This window comes from Lathyrus oleraceus, chromosome 5 (assembly GCF_024323335.1).
Source record: "Lathyrus oleraceus cultivar Zhongwan6 chromosome 5, CAAS_Psat_ZW6_1.0, whole genome shotgun sequence".
Lineage (NCBI taxonomy): Eukaryota > Viridiplantae > Streptophyta > Magnoliopsida > Fabales > Fabaceae > Lathyrus > Lathyrus oleraceus.
The window spans coordinates 106189252-106205711 of record NC_066583.1 but is presented as its reverse complement, the minus strand read 5'-3'; the positions used below and the strand labels follow the sequence as shown (position 1 = coordinate 106205711).

Sequence of the window (16460 nt, the reverse complement as noted above, 5' to 3'; positions counted from 1 at the left end):
GAGAATCAATCTCATCTGGTCCTAGATTCTTTGTTTTCCGAATTCTCTTGCTTATCCTAGGCTCGGGTTGTGGTTCAATGATTATAGGAGTGCCTTCAGTTTGTATTTCTACAATCCGAGAAGAGTTATCTTCATGAGATTCTTTATTAGTGGCCGACTCCGATCCTTTATCCTTTGTGATAAGGTTTTCAAAGAATTCTACATCCCGGGATTCAACAATTACATTAGATTCTAGATTTAAGAGTCTATATGCTTTACTGTGTTGTGCATATCCTACAAAAGCACATCTTATTCCTCGAGGACCCAACTTGGTTCTTTTAGGGTCCATGTTTTTGTAGTATGCCACACACCCCCACACTTTAAAGTAATCGATATTTGGCGCTCTGCCTTTCCATGACTCATATGGAGATATACCAGTTTTCTTTAACGGAATTCTATTGATTATATGACAGGCGGACAATAATGCCTCACCCCACAAGTTAAGGGGTAATTTAGAATGCATCAACATGGCATTCATCATCTCTTGATATGTTCGATTCTTTCTTTCTGCCATGCCATTTTGTTGCGGTGTTCGTGGTGCCGAACATTCATGTATTATACCGTGCTCTTCACAGAATGCATCAAATTCAATTGAAAAGTATTCGTCGCCCCTATCACTTCTAAGGACCTTTATACTTTTATTTAATTGATTTTCGACTTCTGCTTTATAAGTCTTAAAGGCATTAAATGCATCATCTTTATGCTTTAAGAGATATACATGAGTGTATCTAGAGGAATCGTCTATGAATGTAATAAAGTATCTATTCCCTCCACGTGTCAACATGCCATTAAATTCGCACAAATCTGAGTGCACAAGATCAAGTAATTTCGTTTTCCTTTCAACACTTTTGAAAGGCTTCTTAATCATTTTTGATTCAACACATAATTCACATTTTTTGAAATCCTTTATATTACATGAAATTAGTCCAGATTTAATTAGTCTCTTCATAGAACTAATACCACAATGTGCTAATCTATTATGCCATAAAGAAACGGAATCAAGCATGTAAACGGAATTAGAAATTTCATTAATAATATTATCATTAGTACATAGTTTGATCATTCCCTCTGCGGAATATCCTTTTCCAATGAATACACCATTACGGGTCAAAATAAGTTTGCCCGATTCATATACAGATTTAATACCCGGTTTTCCCAATAAATCCCCACTAACAAGATTCCTATTCATGTCTGGAACATGAAGCACATTTACAAGTGTAACTTTCTTTCCAGAAGTGAAGTTAAGTTCGACCGAACCGGTTCCAACAACTTTAGAGCGGACTTCATTTCCCATTTGTACCTCTTGTCCATCAATTGCTTCAGAATAGGTTTTGAATGCAGCCTTGTCATAAGTAACATGCACTGTAGCACAAGTGTCATACCACCAACCTTGAACTTTTCCTTTGATTGCCATAATTTCGCTCACTGTAGCAATTATGTCATCATCTGATCGAATTGCATTGATCTCATTTTTTGCTTTATTTTGTCTGCAATCTTGAGCATAGTGTCCAAGTTTACCGCATACGAAACATCCGTTCTTTGGACCTTTATGACCGCCAGAGTTCTTGAACTTGTTATGTTCTTTCTTTGGTCCAAGATGACTCTTTATGCCATCATGTCTCTTCTTTCCCTTGTTGGTCACAGCGTTTGTTTTGAAATGAGTAGGGGGTTCTGATTTCTCCCTCTCCTTCGATTCCTCCTCGATTCGAAGATGTTTCTGAATTTTCTCCAAGGAGAAGTCCTCGGAACTGTGCAACAATTTCTTTCGGTAGCCTTTCCATGAAGGTGGTAATTTTGCAATAATTGCACCGACTTGGAAGGTCTCAGGGATGTCTATTTTTACTGCCTTTATTTTATTGACCAGAACTTGCAATTCATGCACTTGGGGAAGAATGGGCTTAGAATCTAAGAATTTAAAATCGAAATATTTAGATATTAAGAACTTCTTCGTACCTTCCTCTTCAGCCTTGAACTTGAATTCTAGTGCCTTCCATATTTCTGTTGCCGATGGATTGTCTGTGTAGAGGTCGTAGAGACGATCAGATAAAGTATTCAGAATGTGTCCACGGCAAAGCAGTTCGTCCTCCTTGCGTTTCTTGCGCTCCTTCTTGAGTTCTTCCGAATCATTTTCTGTTGGTTCAGGTATTGGTTGTAGGTCGGGATCAAGAACATAGTGAACCTTCAGGGCAGTCAATAGGAATGTCATCTTGTCTTGCCATCTTGTGTAATTTGTTCCATCAAATCGATCTAACTTGACAAGATCCTGGTTCATCACTTTGATGCTTGAAACAACAGCGTCTGAAGCCATTATGTTACTAATACTTTTAAGATTGTTAGAAAATTCGGTAAAATTAAATGGATCCAGGACTGAATCGTGATTGAGAATCACTTTCCTTAAAAGTATTTCAAGCACTCTTTTATTATGTCTTAGAGTTGGAAAATGCAAGAACACTCAGGATAATGTCAGCCTTATTTCGAGTCTGCACAAGACAAGTGAAGAACCCGAAATGCAAGGAAGGTTTTCTGGAATTTGGAAGAGAAATTCGTTTTTAGTTCTTTTTTTATTTTTTTGAATAGAATCATATATTTATAGGAGATATGGATGTTGTTTCAAAAGTTTGCAACCTTTGATGAAACAACACCATTTCACCATAAAACACAATGTTTCATATATGACACTATTTCATGAAAAGATATGAAAATTGAATTCAAAATTCAAACAAAACAATAACTAAAAAATTGAATTCAAATCATTAAATGCTATTTAACTCTTTTGTCATTTTGGAACTAATATTGCAAAACAATTTCCAACATGCACTTGGTGTATAAGCATGTGCTTTATTATGGTACCAAATTTATTTATAGCAGTATGTGTGTGATCTTAAGAATATACGCAATAGGTAGTTAGTGGGTTAGTAATTGAAAAAAATAAAAATTGTTGACTTAGTGAATTTGGTTCCTAAAAATTGGGGTGTTTGAACTAAGTGAGAATTGAATAAACCTAATAAATAGAACCATTCTCCTTATCTTGAAAAAGTCATGTACATTCCAATAATTTTCTCTATTGTTTGCTTCAATCGGTGTCACTTTTGTCTGTCTTATCTCTCAACTTTCAGCTTTATAAAAATTTATTAACTCAATTTATATCTTACACGTAAAAATACTCAGCCTATACTTTTTCAATTTCATAAAAGATGTACTTGTTATCCTAGTGAAATATGCATTATGTGGAATGTTGTAGTAGAGTCACTTGTTATGTCTTGATAAAAAGTTTGACGCTTTTTAGGCCTTTCTGTCAAAAGCTTTTATGACAAATTAACATTTCTTAGAGTTTTGTGGCAAGAGACTTTAGGACAGCTTCCGCCATTGAAATGGATTTACATATATAGATGGTTAATGTCTCATTAGTCATTTTGGGTTCATGCATTTCATAACACACACACACACACACACACACACACACATATATATATATATATATATATATATATATATATATATATATATATATATATATATATATATATATATATATATATATATATATATATATATAATACAAAAAAAACTTTTAATTATAGTTTTTTTGGTGAAGTGTTTTGTGCTATTTTATGACATTTTCTTATGGTGAACATGATTCAACGTGCATATGGAATTTGACCCTTACAATTAACATTTTAGGTACTCAAGAAAAAATGCATGATTGAATGTGTTGCTTGAAGGGCGTATGGAAGAAAAATAAGATTTTTGCAAATTAGCACTTTATTTAATAATTGGTCGTTGTGATATACTATTTTACTTCACTTATTGTTAACATTTGAACTCGATTAGAAATGCGGATACTGATTTTCTTTCGCTAGCAATTTGTCGAACCATTGCTCAATTTTATTAAATCTACATTTTTTTTCCGAATTTTATTTCAGTTTTCATTATAAGTATTCCATTTTATAAAAAAAACAGTCCATTTTAATAGTAAATTCTAAATAATATCTTGGAGAAAGTATGAGATGTTACAAGAACCACCAAGAGATACCAAGTATGCGTCAAAAAAAAATTTATGATATAATTATATAAAGTTGAATGGTAAACTCTCCATCAAAGATAGACGAATGAGGTTTGGTTTTATAAATGTTAGTAAATGTTATTTCTGTGAGAATTGTGAATCCATGATCCATCTCTTTTTTGCTTGTGATGCTCTTAACCATATTTGGAGAGACATTCTAAGGTGGATGGGCATTAGAAGAAATCTTTATATTTGGAATAGAGAGAAAATGTGGATGATAAAAGAAACAAAGATAAAAGTTTGGAAGTGGCATATTTTGAAAATAGCTATAGCGGAAGCAGTTTATGAGATTTGGAGAAGTAGGAATGAGAAGATATTTTCACAAAGAGATAAGAACCCATATTTAAAAGATAAGATAATACGAAATATTGTAGCGAGATGTACATTGCATAGAGAGTTAGAAAACCATGTGAATACAATTCATCCTTGAATATAATAGGTCTTGTTTTGGTTGATACCTGGATCCATTGGATTGATTTTTGTAATGACTGTTTTTTTATAATGACAATTTAATGCTTTTATTCAGAAAAAAAAAGTTATATATAATTTTAGTTTTTTAATATTGTACAACTTTACCAATGTTCATAATTATTAATAGTTGTTCAGTAGTTTTATGGATAATTAGTCCATTTTTTAATTTATACAAATATACTAAGTTATCTTGTGAATAAATCACAACTTCTTTAAATTACTTAAATTTATTTTTGTAATTTTAATTTCTAATTCTAGATATTATTTGAAAATTTTAATACTTTATGAAATTGAAAATTATGTTTTTTAGAAAATATTGTTATTGTTAAAAAACTATTAAAAAATTGTTTGTATTTTTTTATGATAATCGGAATTGGATGTGTGTTGCTAATATGATTTTTTTTAGGAGTACAAACATAAGATGGCTAGCTAATATGTAATGAAGATAAGATCTTTTAGCCAACTGTTATTTTATATTTTACAAAAGAAACTTTCACAATAGAAAATGACAATTCATAATTTATAACCGAAAGACCAATTTAAGTTATGCAGGAAAGTTAATTATAGACCCAAATATCTATCTTAGCAAATTGGATAGATTTTATACATGGCTTACAAATAAACTAAAAATAGGATAATAAAATAATAAATTGTGCCTATAAAAACCTGTTGATTTTAAACAATACACAATAATATTTTTTTGGAGAACAAAACAATATGTTTAATCCCAGGATTGGGCTCTTTTTTATTGTATGTTCATTTTTGTTGTGTGCTTTCTCATTTGCAACAACGGTTGAATATGATACAAATGCCATTATCATCAATGGAGAACGACGAATAATAATATCTGGTGCAATCCACTACCCACGCAGCACTTCTCAAATGTGGCCAGATCTTATTAAGAAAGCAAAAGATGGTGGTCTTGATGCCATCGAAACATATATATTTTGGGACCTTCACGAACCTATTCGCCGCCAATATGATTTTTCTGAAAATCTAGACTTCATCAAGTTTCTAAAAAATGTTCATGAAGAAGGTCTTTATGTTGTGCTTCGAATTGGTCCTTATGTTTGTGCTGAATGGAACTATGGAGGTTTCCCAATGTGGTTACACAACTTGCCAGGGATTCAACTAAGGACTGACAATGTAGTTTTTAAGGAGGAAATGAAAATATTCACAACAAAGATTGTGACCTTGTGCAAAGAAGCTGGATTGTTTGCACCACAAGGGGGGCCAATTATTTTAGCTCAAATTGAGAATGAATATGGAGATGTCATAACTAATTATGGAGAAGATGGGAATGCATACATTAAATGGTGTGCCCAGATGGCTTTAGCTCAAAATGTCGGCGTCCCATGGATCATGTGCAAGCAAAACAATGCTCCATCACCTATTATCAACACATGCAATGGTTATTATTGTGATAATTTCAAGCCAAACAATCCTAAAAGCCCCAAAATGTTTACAGAGAATTGGGTTGGCTGGTTCCAAAAATGGGGTGAAAGGAAGCCACACAGAACTGCTGAAGATGTAGCATTTTCAGTTGCACGTTTTTTTCAAAACGGTGGTGTCTTCCAAAACTACTACATGTACCATGGAGGAACAAATTTTGGAAGAACTGCGGGTGGTCCATATATTATTACAGCATATGACTATGATGCACCACTTGATGAATATGGTAACTTGAACCAACCAAAATGGGGACATCTTAAAAAACTCCATGCCGCCATAAAGTTAGGAGAGAAGGTTCTCACTAATGGAACGGTTACAGAGAAGCAATATGGAGATTCAGTATATTTGACTACATATGCAAATAATGCCACTAGAGAAAAAATTTTGTTTTTTGAGTAATTCACATAATTCTAAGGATGTTGAAGTTGATCTACAACAAGATGGAAAGTACCATGTGCCTTCTTGGTCAGTGTCTATTCTCCAAGATTGCAACAAGGAAGTTTTCAACACTGCAAAGGTTGATGCACAAACAAATGTTTATGTGAAGAAACTACCTAAAGAATTAGTGTCATACCACGATTTTGGCCCTGAAAATTTTTCCCCATCAATCACTCATTTGCATTCTTTCTTCATTCACCTTCATATCCTTCATTCATGTTCATGTTTACTATTTCATATTCTTTTTTTTACGTCTTTCACATTCCAAATTTATATTCATATTTTCTTCATTCACATTGAAAAAAATTCCATTCATATTCAAGAATTTCCACATACTCATTCATAGTTTGATTACTTCGTTCATTCATTCAATCATAATCATCCATGTACATGGCATATGAATAACTTATAATTAAAAAAAAACATCTCGTCAGATGAATACATGAAGTTTCTAAGATGCAAAGAGAGATCTTTGTCTTGCTACAAGAAACACCAATTTTCAATCATTGCAAATCATAAGATTATCCAAAAAACATACATAATTTACAAAAATTAGCATTTGGACAAAATCCAACCCATCTCCAAAATCAGGAAGGAATGTGAACTGGTTGCAAAGGAGCTAAGATGGGAGGACTATCAATTGGGAGATAAAGGAGGACCACTTGCCTCTACACCACAGCCAACTGGTATGACAGGCTTTAATTCATCTACGACACAAACAAATGCCTTTTCTCCATCACCTGTATTTGGTCAATCATCAGCCAATCCTTTCTCTAGCACAACACCTAATTCTAACCCATTTGCACCAAAGACTTCAACATTTTCTTCTGGATTTGGAACTTCAGCTCCTGCTTTCAGTTCATCGGCTTTTGGTTCTTCAACGTCAGCAGCAGCACCATCCGTTTTTGGCTCATCCACATCTCCGTTTGGTGCCAACTCTTCGTCGCAGGCATTTGGGTCATCCTCATCCCTGTTTAATACTGCATCTCAGAGTACATCTTCACCATTTGGCTCAAGCACTTTTGCCAACACCCAGCCATCCCAATTATTTAGTTCTGCAGCCCCTTCAAATTCACAGTCTAGTCCTGTTTTCGGTCAGAATACCTCTCCCTTTGGGCAGACTGCCGGGTTTAGTCAATCAAGCTTGTTCAACTCATCTTTGTATGGGCTTGTTAGAAACATTTTCTCAAACAACGCACCACTCACGTCCAATGCTATGACAGGTTTTGGTCAAACAGTGCCGTCAATGTCAATACCATCCCAATCTGCGCAACCTGCTCAGTCAAGTGGTGCCTTTTCCTTTAGTAACTTTGGCCAGACGCAACCTGCTGGTGCAAGTAGCTTCGGTGGAACTCCAGGCATGTTTGGTCAGAATAATTTTGGACTTCAGGCTGTTCCCCAGAATTCTGTGGTTGCACAAGCAGCACCCATTACAAATCCATTTGGAACACTTCCTGCTTTGCCTCAGATGTCAATTGGCCGAGTTGGAACTACTCCTTCTGTTCAATATGGAATCTCTAGCATGCCTTCCCAAGACAAACCGGCTACCGCAAGAATATCCTCCTTATTGACTTCTCGCCACCTCTCACAAAGACGAATCAAGATTCTTTAAGGAAATATAAGAATGAGGGAGCAAAGGTTCCATTCTTTACTGAGATGAGGAAATCCAGAAGTTGGGTTGCGCTACATGTTTCTGATAATAGTTGCTTTCATTATCGCAGACTTTCTCGACAATCATAGATTCCATCATATTGCAGCGGCTCCTGCAATGATCAAACCAAATCACGATAGTTAATATCCCAAAACCGAAAAAAAAATCAAAAGGGGTTGTTGCATGCAGAATCACTTGTGAAGAACACAGCAGAATCTAAGAACAAGAGGTTGGTGCTTTATGACACCTTAGTTCAGCGGTGCAAAAGTGACGAGGAAATTGTTTGTTGTCTCCCGTGAGCTTGGATGCTAGAAACTTCACCATATTGTGATCACACCGCAAAACCAGTATCAACAAAGGTTTGTTCAAAATCTGTTAAAATGCTGGTACAATTTGAAACGCCGGCGAGTTTCACTCTTTTCAAAGTTCTCAATGAAGGAAAGCTTTCTGAAGTTCGGGATTTATCTCTGGATTTTTCCACTGCTAATGCTGCAAGAAAGGTAGTCCTTTGACAGTGAGTGTTTAGGCTCAGGCCGTCGAAAGATTAGTGGAGCCAGTAGCAGGTTGTCATATTCACCATCCATGGATCTACAATCTTATGGAGCTTGCACGAAGCTTCTGTCTGACAAATCAGCATGGAGCAACCAGAAGTTTGTTGCCAACAGTGATCTCTCTGTTGTAGCCGTACTAATATGCGGTCACACATTTCATGAAGAATGCTTAGAGACTATGACTGCAGAATCAGATGCTCTAGTAATGAAACAGAAGTATGAGTGTGATTTACTGCAGGTGGCAAGTAAAATAGCATGTCTGGTATCCAGTTGTAGAAACTTGAGTTAGATTTCGAAGCATTTGTTGACAGGATCCGTGCCGGTCTTAAATCTGAAGAAATACACTCTCAGCAGCACAATGAATCGTTTTCCAGTCTCGATCATTTGGAAGCTGAACTTCAGCAACTCAATTCCAGAAATCATGATCTTACTCAAGAAATTGTAAAGCTAGGTACTTTGTCTGGGGAACCTTGTACTATTGTAAATACTGGTTCTTTAGCCACAGATATTGAAGTTGGGTATGAATCACAATTTCGTGGATCTAAAGCATTATGCAATGGCTATTCTGAGAAGTTAGACAGTACCGGCTCTTACGGTTTGCTTCATGATGAAAGCAATGGTCATCACATTGGAAGATTAATTAGTAAAATAATTAATATTGGAAATGATGTTGTCACAATTGATAAGGGCGAAGTACTAGCTGATGGTGTAATGCTTGGAACATTTTTAAGTTATGTGAAGAATATTTATGAAACTACAGGCACATATCCCAGGACAGATATCTGGACAGTGCAGTGGTCCTGGCCGGAGTTTGCTGCATACTGTGTAGAAAAGAGAAGGTGCACCTTCTGAAGTATCGAAACATCGGCATCATAAGAAACTCGGGGCTAAAGACATAATCCTCATTGAAACAAGAGTGTTATTTATAGTCCTGATAACAGTGTGTTGTATTTTGTTCTTCTGCCTGTTCCGGAAGAGTAAAACATCGAATGACAAGGAGGGGCACGTTACTGCGAGATCAGCAGCGGTTTCTGCAAGGACAGGAAATTGGAAGTCTTCAAAGTCTTTAAATTTTTAATTTGAATGGAAACATGCTTGCAGGAAACATTCCAATGGAGCTCGGTGATTGTGTTTCACTCACTACATTGGACCTTGGAAACAATCAACTCAATGGCTCTATTCCTGACAAATTGGTGGAACTAAGTGAATTACGGTGTCTAGTACTTTCTCACAATTATCTGTCGGGGTCTATTCCGTTAAAGGAATCTTCGTATTTTCGACAACTTACTGTCCCTGATTTGAGTTTTGTTCAACATCTTGGCGTGTTTGATCTTTCGCACAATAGATTGTCCGGCACGATACCATATGAATTAGGGAGCTGTGTAATAGTTGTGGATCTATTGCTCAGCAACAACATGCTTTCCGGGAGCATTCCGAGATCACTCTCGCGTTAGACAAATCTAACAACTTTGGATTTGTCTGGAAACTTGTGTCAGGTTCCATTCCAGCAGAGCGTGGAGATGCTGTCACACTCTAAGGTTTATATTTGGGACATAATCAACTCTCAGGTACCATTCCTGGTAGTTTCGGAAAGTTAATTGGTTTGGTGAAGCTGAATTTGATAGGAAATGTGTTGTTTGGTTCAATTCCAATTAGTTTTGGGAACATGAAGGAGTTAACTCACTTGGATTTGAGCTATAACGTGCTCAGCGGCGAATTTCCATCAATTATGTCAGGCGTGCAAAGCCTTGTCGGTCTTTACGTGCAGAATAACAGGCTTTCAGGCCAAGTGGGGGAGCTTTTCTCAAACTCCATGACATGGAGGATCGAGACAATGAGTTTAAGCCACAATTGCTTTGACGGAAACTTGTCGTGGTCTTTGGGAAATCTTTCATATTTGACGAATTTAGATCTTCATCAGAATCAGTTGACCGGTGAGATTCCTTCAGACCCTGGGAATCTAATGCAGCTCAAGTATTTTGATGTTTCAGATAATCATTTATCTGGAAAGATTCCAGAGAAGCTATGCAGCCTAGTTAATTCGAATTACCTGGATTTGTCGCAAAACAGATTGGAAGGGCCTATTCCAAGAACCGGTATTTGCCAAAACCTTTCAAGGGTTCGATTTGTGGGAAACATAAACCTTTGTGGCCAGATGTTGGGTACAAATTGTGAGGTCAAAAGCATCAGTAGATATGCATTGTTTAATGCATGAAGGCTTGGTGGAATCGCCATTACGGTTATATTAATAACCTTGATCTTTGCTTTTGTTCTGCATAGATGGATTAGCAGGAAGCAACACGATCCCGAGGAACTCGACGATACCAAACTGAATAGTTATTTGGATCAAAATATTTACTTCTTGAGCAGTAGCAAATCAAAGGAACCAAGGGAGATGTTACTGTCTTAAAGCCCACCCTTTTGACAGCAGTACCGGCTATTATTGATCGTATTCAAGATGGAGTTGTAAAAAATGTGGAAGTGCAGGGTGACAAGATAAGGAACCGCAACAGTTGGTCAAGATGGATTCAAGCAGCCTCCGGAAGTTCAGGATCATTTGTGACTGAGGTTCAATAGGACCAACTGTAGCACCTCAAATTTGCACCCTACCTTTGTACATTCATTTCATATTAGGTCATTAACATAACTCATTGCATAACATTGCATGGCCATTGGCCCAAGTGCAAGCCATTCAGCAGAATTAGGTCAAACTGGTTAGGAGGATCAGTCAATCAGTCAAGCAAGTCATTGAGCAATAGATGGTGGCCATTCTTGAAGAATTTGGGCACCATGATCATTAATCAAGAGTTCATGTGAGTTGTGACATCATTTTGAATCAAAACCTCAAGTGGTAGAGGCTTGAATCTCATCAAGGCATTCATTAGTCAACTGAAGCCCTAGCCAGTCAACTGCAAAGTCAATTGTGGATTTGGAGGTGGGAAGTGATTAGAAATACTCCATTCATGTTCAAACAAGTCTCATTTGACATTTCAAATACTCACATTGAAGGATTTGAGATCATACCAAAAGTTTCCAAAAGGAAAAATTACCTATGGTTTCAAGTTTCCAAAAAATGGCAAGTTTTGGAACGACTTCAACTCAACTTTCCATCATCAACAAAAATATTCAAATGGAATTTTGTTGAACATGAAAGTTGTAGATCTTTCTCTCCCATTTCCAAAAAGTCCAAGATCGTGAGAATCGGATGAACGGTTGAGGAGATATGATCAAATTACCACCGAGCGTGCATGGCAAAATTTTCCATGTATCGATACATACGAATTTCGCATCGATGCATGCAGGGCAAAAAGGGCTATGTATCGATGCATACGAGTTATGTGTCGATGCATACTGTTAAAAAGGGCTATGTATCGATGCATACGAGTTATGTGTCGATGCATAATGTTAAAAAGTGTTATGTATCGATGCATACGAGTTATGTGTCGATGCATACTGTTAAAAAGTGTTATGTATTGATACGTACGAGTTATGCATCGATGCGCACTGTTAAAAATGTGCTATGCATTGATGCAGAAGCTTTTGTATCAACACATAACTCTGTTTTGATCTTGCATTTTGCCTCTAAACATCAAATATGACTTGCCTGAACTGGTTTTGCACTGTTGCATTGTCAATTGGAGAAGGTCATTTTTGGACTTTCACTTAAAATGCAATTAACACTAACTTCACTCATTTTTGATAATTGTGATTAAGAGGTGGATTAAGAAGTTGGTATTTAACCTTAATCATATCAGAAATGCAAAGAGATCACATTCACCAAGATCTGTAACTGAATTTCACCAAAACCTCTCAAATTCTCAAAAATCTTCATCACTTTTTTTTCAAGAATTCTTCATCGAATATTCATCAATTGGCACGATTCTTCTTGGATCCATGCTCCACATACCTTGTTGAAGATCTGTCTCGCAAAATTCATGCCAAAAACTCCAAGAATTCCAACTGTCATGCTTATGCTCATCAATGGAGTTTTCATCATTCTTGCAATTGGAACGTCCTTGAGCTAAAGAACTTCTTCCTATCATCTTCCTATACATCAATCATCATCTGTTTTTGGTTTTTTCGCCTTGAAACATCCAGATCGTGGACTGCAATCTCCAAGAGGTAGAGTTTCGAAAATCTCCATTTCATGAATTGTGATATGCGTTTTAAAGATCATTCGATGTAGGTTAACATGTTGTTTATGGTTTGTGAATTGATTGAGTGTGGAGAGAGATATCTGAGTTTGAATGTTTGAATGTGATTCTTTTTTCACTCGATCCCGTTGCCATGCTTAGAACTAGGAAAAACTAATGACATATCCATGATCCTGATTGAAAGACGGTTACGATGATGTGCGGCTTGTTCATTTTTGTTGAAAAGTGTTCTTCGCCATTTTCTGGAAATTCATGTGTGTTCTTGGCGAAGAACATCTTCCAGCTCGCGTTTGATCCATATGCTTTGGCTTTCTGTTTGAAATTCATGTTTCCCGCCGTGCTTCAACCAATAGGAAAGCGCCACTGTTCTAATTGAAACGGCGCCGTTTTGGCCGAGTTGTTTAATATTACAAGTTTGCCATTATCTGAATTTAAATCCAATTATTTCATTTTCTTTTTCTTATTTTATTTCAATTTCATCCATGATCTTGTAAAATTCATAACTCACGCATTTCTTATCCAATCTTGGTGAGATTTTTTCCATGATACTCCTGATGATGTGAAGAATTTAATCATGATTTTTGTGGAATTTTTGCACGTGTAGAAAATTAATTGGATTAGGGATTGATTTAATGTGTTCATTCTGTACATGCTTTGCCAAATCTCTCATGAAATGATGATGCCTCCAAATAAATGATTGAAATTTTTTGTGCTCATTCCGGACATGTTGATGGTGATTTATATGTAAAGTTTGTGATTTTTGGATACCTGTGGAGTGAGATATGATTTTTTGAACTTAGGTGTGACAATTTGTGTCACACCTAGCTAGGTCAACTTTCTGAATTTATTTGCATGACCTATGATTGTTGGATTGAATTGAAATTTTGCATGGATGATTATTGATATGTTTAAATGTTATGTGAATTTTTCTGGATTTTTCTATGGCATTTTCAATTTGATTGATATTTTTCTTCTCTGATGGTTCATTATGCAACCTTATGTGACACATGTTTGTATATCTTGTGTGAAATTCTCATCTGGTTTTGGATGAATGTGAAATTTGGTGTGCTGGTTGTAGACACATTATAGAACATCACTGTTTTGGTCCCATTCATTTCTTAATTGTTCTCACTCTGTTATGAATTTTTGAAGTGAATGCATGTGTTGATACCTTGAATTGGCTTGAATAATTGTGTCTGGATTTCTTGATTTTCATTTGCCTAGTTCCTTTTGTCCAATTGAGCTGAAAATTGACATGCTATACCTTGAATATGTCCTGTTTAGGTGTGATTTATTTGAGGATTTTTGGAGTTGTTTTGGTATGCTTTTTATTGAATTCATTCTGTTTGGATATTGGATGTTGCATTTGACCTAGTTTGTGATGTTTTGGTCATGAAATGAATATGGTGAATGATATGAGCATGGGACCAATTGCATTGGCTTTCTATTTGTGTTAATTTGATTTTGGTTGAGAATTACTTGCTGTTTAGATTTTTTTCTCCCTTTTGGACCCTAGGCTTGGCCTAGTGGTCTAGTTTCTCACATTTGGTGTGGATTTTCAGGATGAAATGCATAATGCTCAAGGAGAATGCTTCAAGTCAATTAAATTGAGATTGTTGGTTGTTGTAAACTAATGTGTCTTTGTTTTTTAGGGAGTGAAGCTTGAGCTTGAGCTTATAGCTTGCATTTGTGTGCATTGACTTGTGTTGTCTGTATAGATTAACATTTGCTGTTTACTGTTTGTCTGTCTGAGTACTGATGATACTTGATTGATTTCAGGTACATTTAGTCGCTTACAGTTCTTTAAGAACTTGCTTGCTGCTGCTTGGTTTTTAAACCACTTGAGGTAGGACTTCTAATCTTCATGTAGTCTGGAAGACCTGGCCTGTTACTTGGCCAGGCAACTGTCTGAAGTCCTCCTTAAGAGGCGATGTTTGTGGTTGTTTACATTTGTGCCCAAGCAGGTAAAGACCTCTATGAGGCAATTGGTGGATCAAAGGGATATGCAATCTATCCCCCACTATTCTGTGGAGTCGTCCCTCTGCTCACACGGCTGTGTGTTGATGCATTGGGACACAAACCCAAGATCTTGTACAATGTACAGTTGTGTCAGAGTCTCGAGTGTAGAAGGGTTCCCACATTCTGGACCCACGCTCCTTTGTCTGAAGCTCTCCCTGACCAGGGATAAGAGCTGTGAAGTCTCATCTTCACTCACCTTTCATCAGCTTCACCTTAGCCCCTCAATGGCAAGGTTAAGAGCTAACCTTACCCCGATACAGAGGCTTGTTTGTTGAGGTTGATATGACCCCTCGACTAAGGCCTAGCCCTGATGTTTGAGCCCCTTGTTGGTGTGTTTATTTCATGCTGTATATGTTTGTGTGGTGTGATTGTATCCCCTAGGTTTGCTAGACTCCGCGTAGTCTCGTTTGCATGTCAATTAAGGTAGCACGGTTCCTTCGTATAGGACTTCCTTTCTTGCTTGAGCTTTCCTAAAACACAAACAAACATTATCCCCTCTTAAGGATACGTTAACTCCTTCTACTACAGGTGAGTAAGTCTCCAAAGGTCGAGCATCTGGTAGATTGTGTAGTGACGTTGTCCACTTAAAAAACACAAACCAACAGGAATAGTTTGGCCGAACTACGGCAACTCTGATTCTCATGTCCAGATGAGATACATAGGCACGAGATGCGATGTCTTGTCGAGTTTGACTAACAACTAACACTAATTCTTTTCTCTCGCCCTCGTTGCGATTGAGACCTTCCCTTTCTCTTGCCCTAGTTGCAATCGAGACCCTTCTTCTTCCTGTGTTGGTTCGGATGCTGATGTAAGTCCAGTGATTGGCATTCAGGCTCCACGTTTGCCTTCTTGTGTGTGTTTTGGTTCAGATGCTGATGTGAGTCCGGTGATTGGCGTTCAGGCTCCATGCTTGCCTTTGCCTGCATTTGTTTGTCTGCGTGTTAGCCGAGCTACGAATGCTCTGATTCTCCTTCGTCCAAAGGAGATACGTATGCATAGGATGCGATATCCTAGCGAGCATGTGTTTTCCCCAGTTCGAACTACTTTGACTCTGATGTCTATGCTTGATAGACTAAGTAGGCCCAGGATGCGATATCCTGCCGAGTCAGTCTTGTCTGTTTTCTTGTGTCTCTTTCAGCCTGTGTGGATGATTATTTGAGCAGTGTTTTAGCAACCATTTTCCCTTCCTATTGTGCGTGGATCCCGTCGAGTACGACGGATGCGTAGGGGTGATAATACCTTCCCTTCGCATAACCGACTCCCGATCCCATTCTCTTTGGTCGCGAGACCATGCTTTTTCCAGGTTTACTCTGAGCGTTTCCTTTCCCTCTTTTGGGATAAATAACGCACGGTGGCGGCTCTGTTGTTCTTGTTTTCCCGCCGGTTTTTCGCGTAATGCGACAGCTGGCGACTCTGCTGGGGATGAAGAGAAGTTGACCTTTTGCTGGTCCATCTTCCCCGAGCGAGTCTCTCCTAGCGTTCTCTAGGTTAGGGCTTTGGTTGCTTTTCGCTGTGTTATTTATTGCATTCATTGTTTACTGTTTGCATTTATTGTTTGCATTAATGTTTGCATTCATTCATATTTATCTGCTGTGCTGGCTGTGTTTTCTCTGATTGGGGGT

At 37.2% G+C, this 16460-nt stretch overlaps 1 pseudogene; it reads left to right on the top strand.

The window, feature by feature from the left end:
* The first annotated feature begins 5290 nt into the window (after positions 1–5290).
* LOC127079036 (beta-galactosidase-like) overlaps positions 5291–16460 on the top strand; it is a 104428-nt pseudogene continuing 93258 nt past the window's right edge.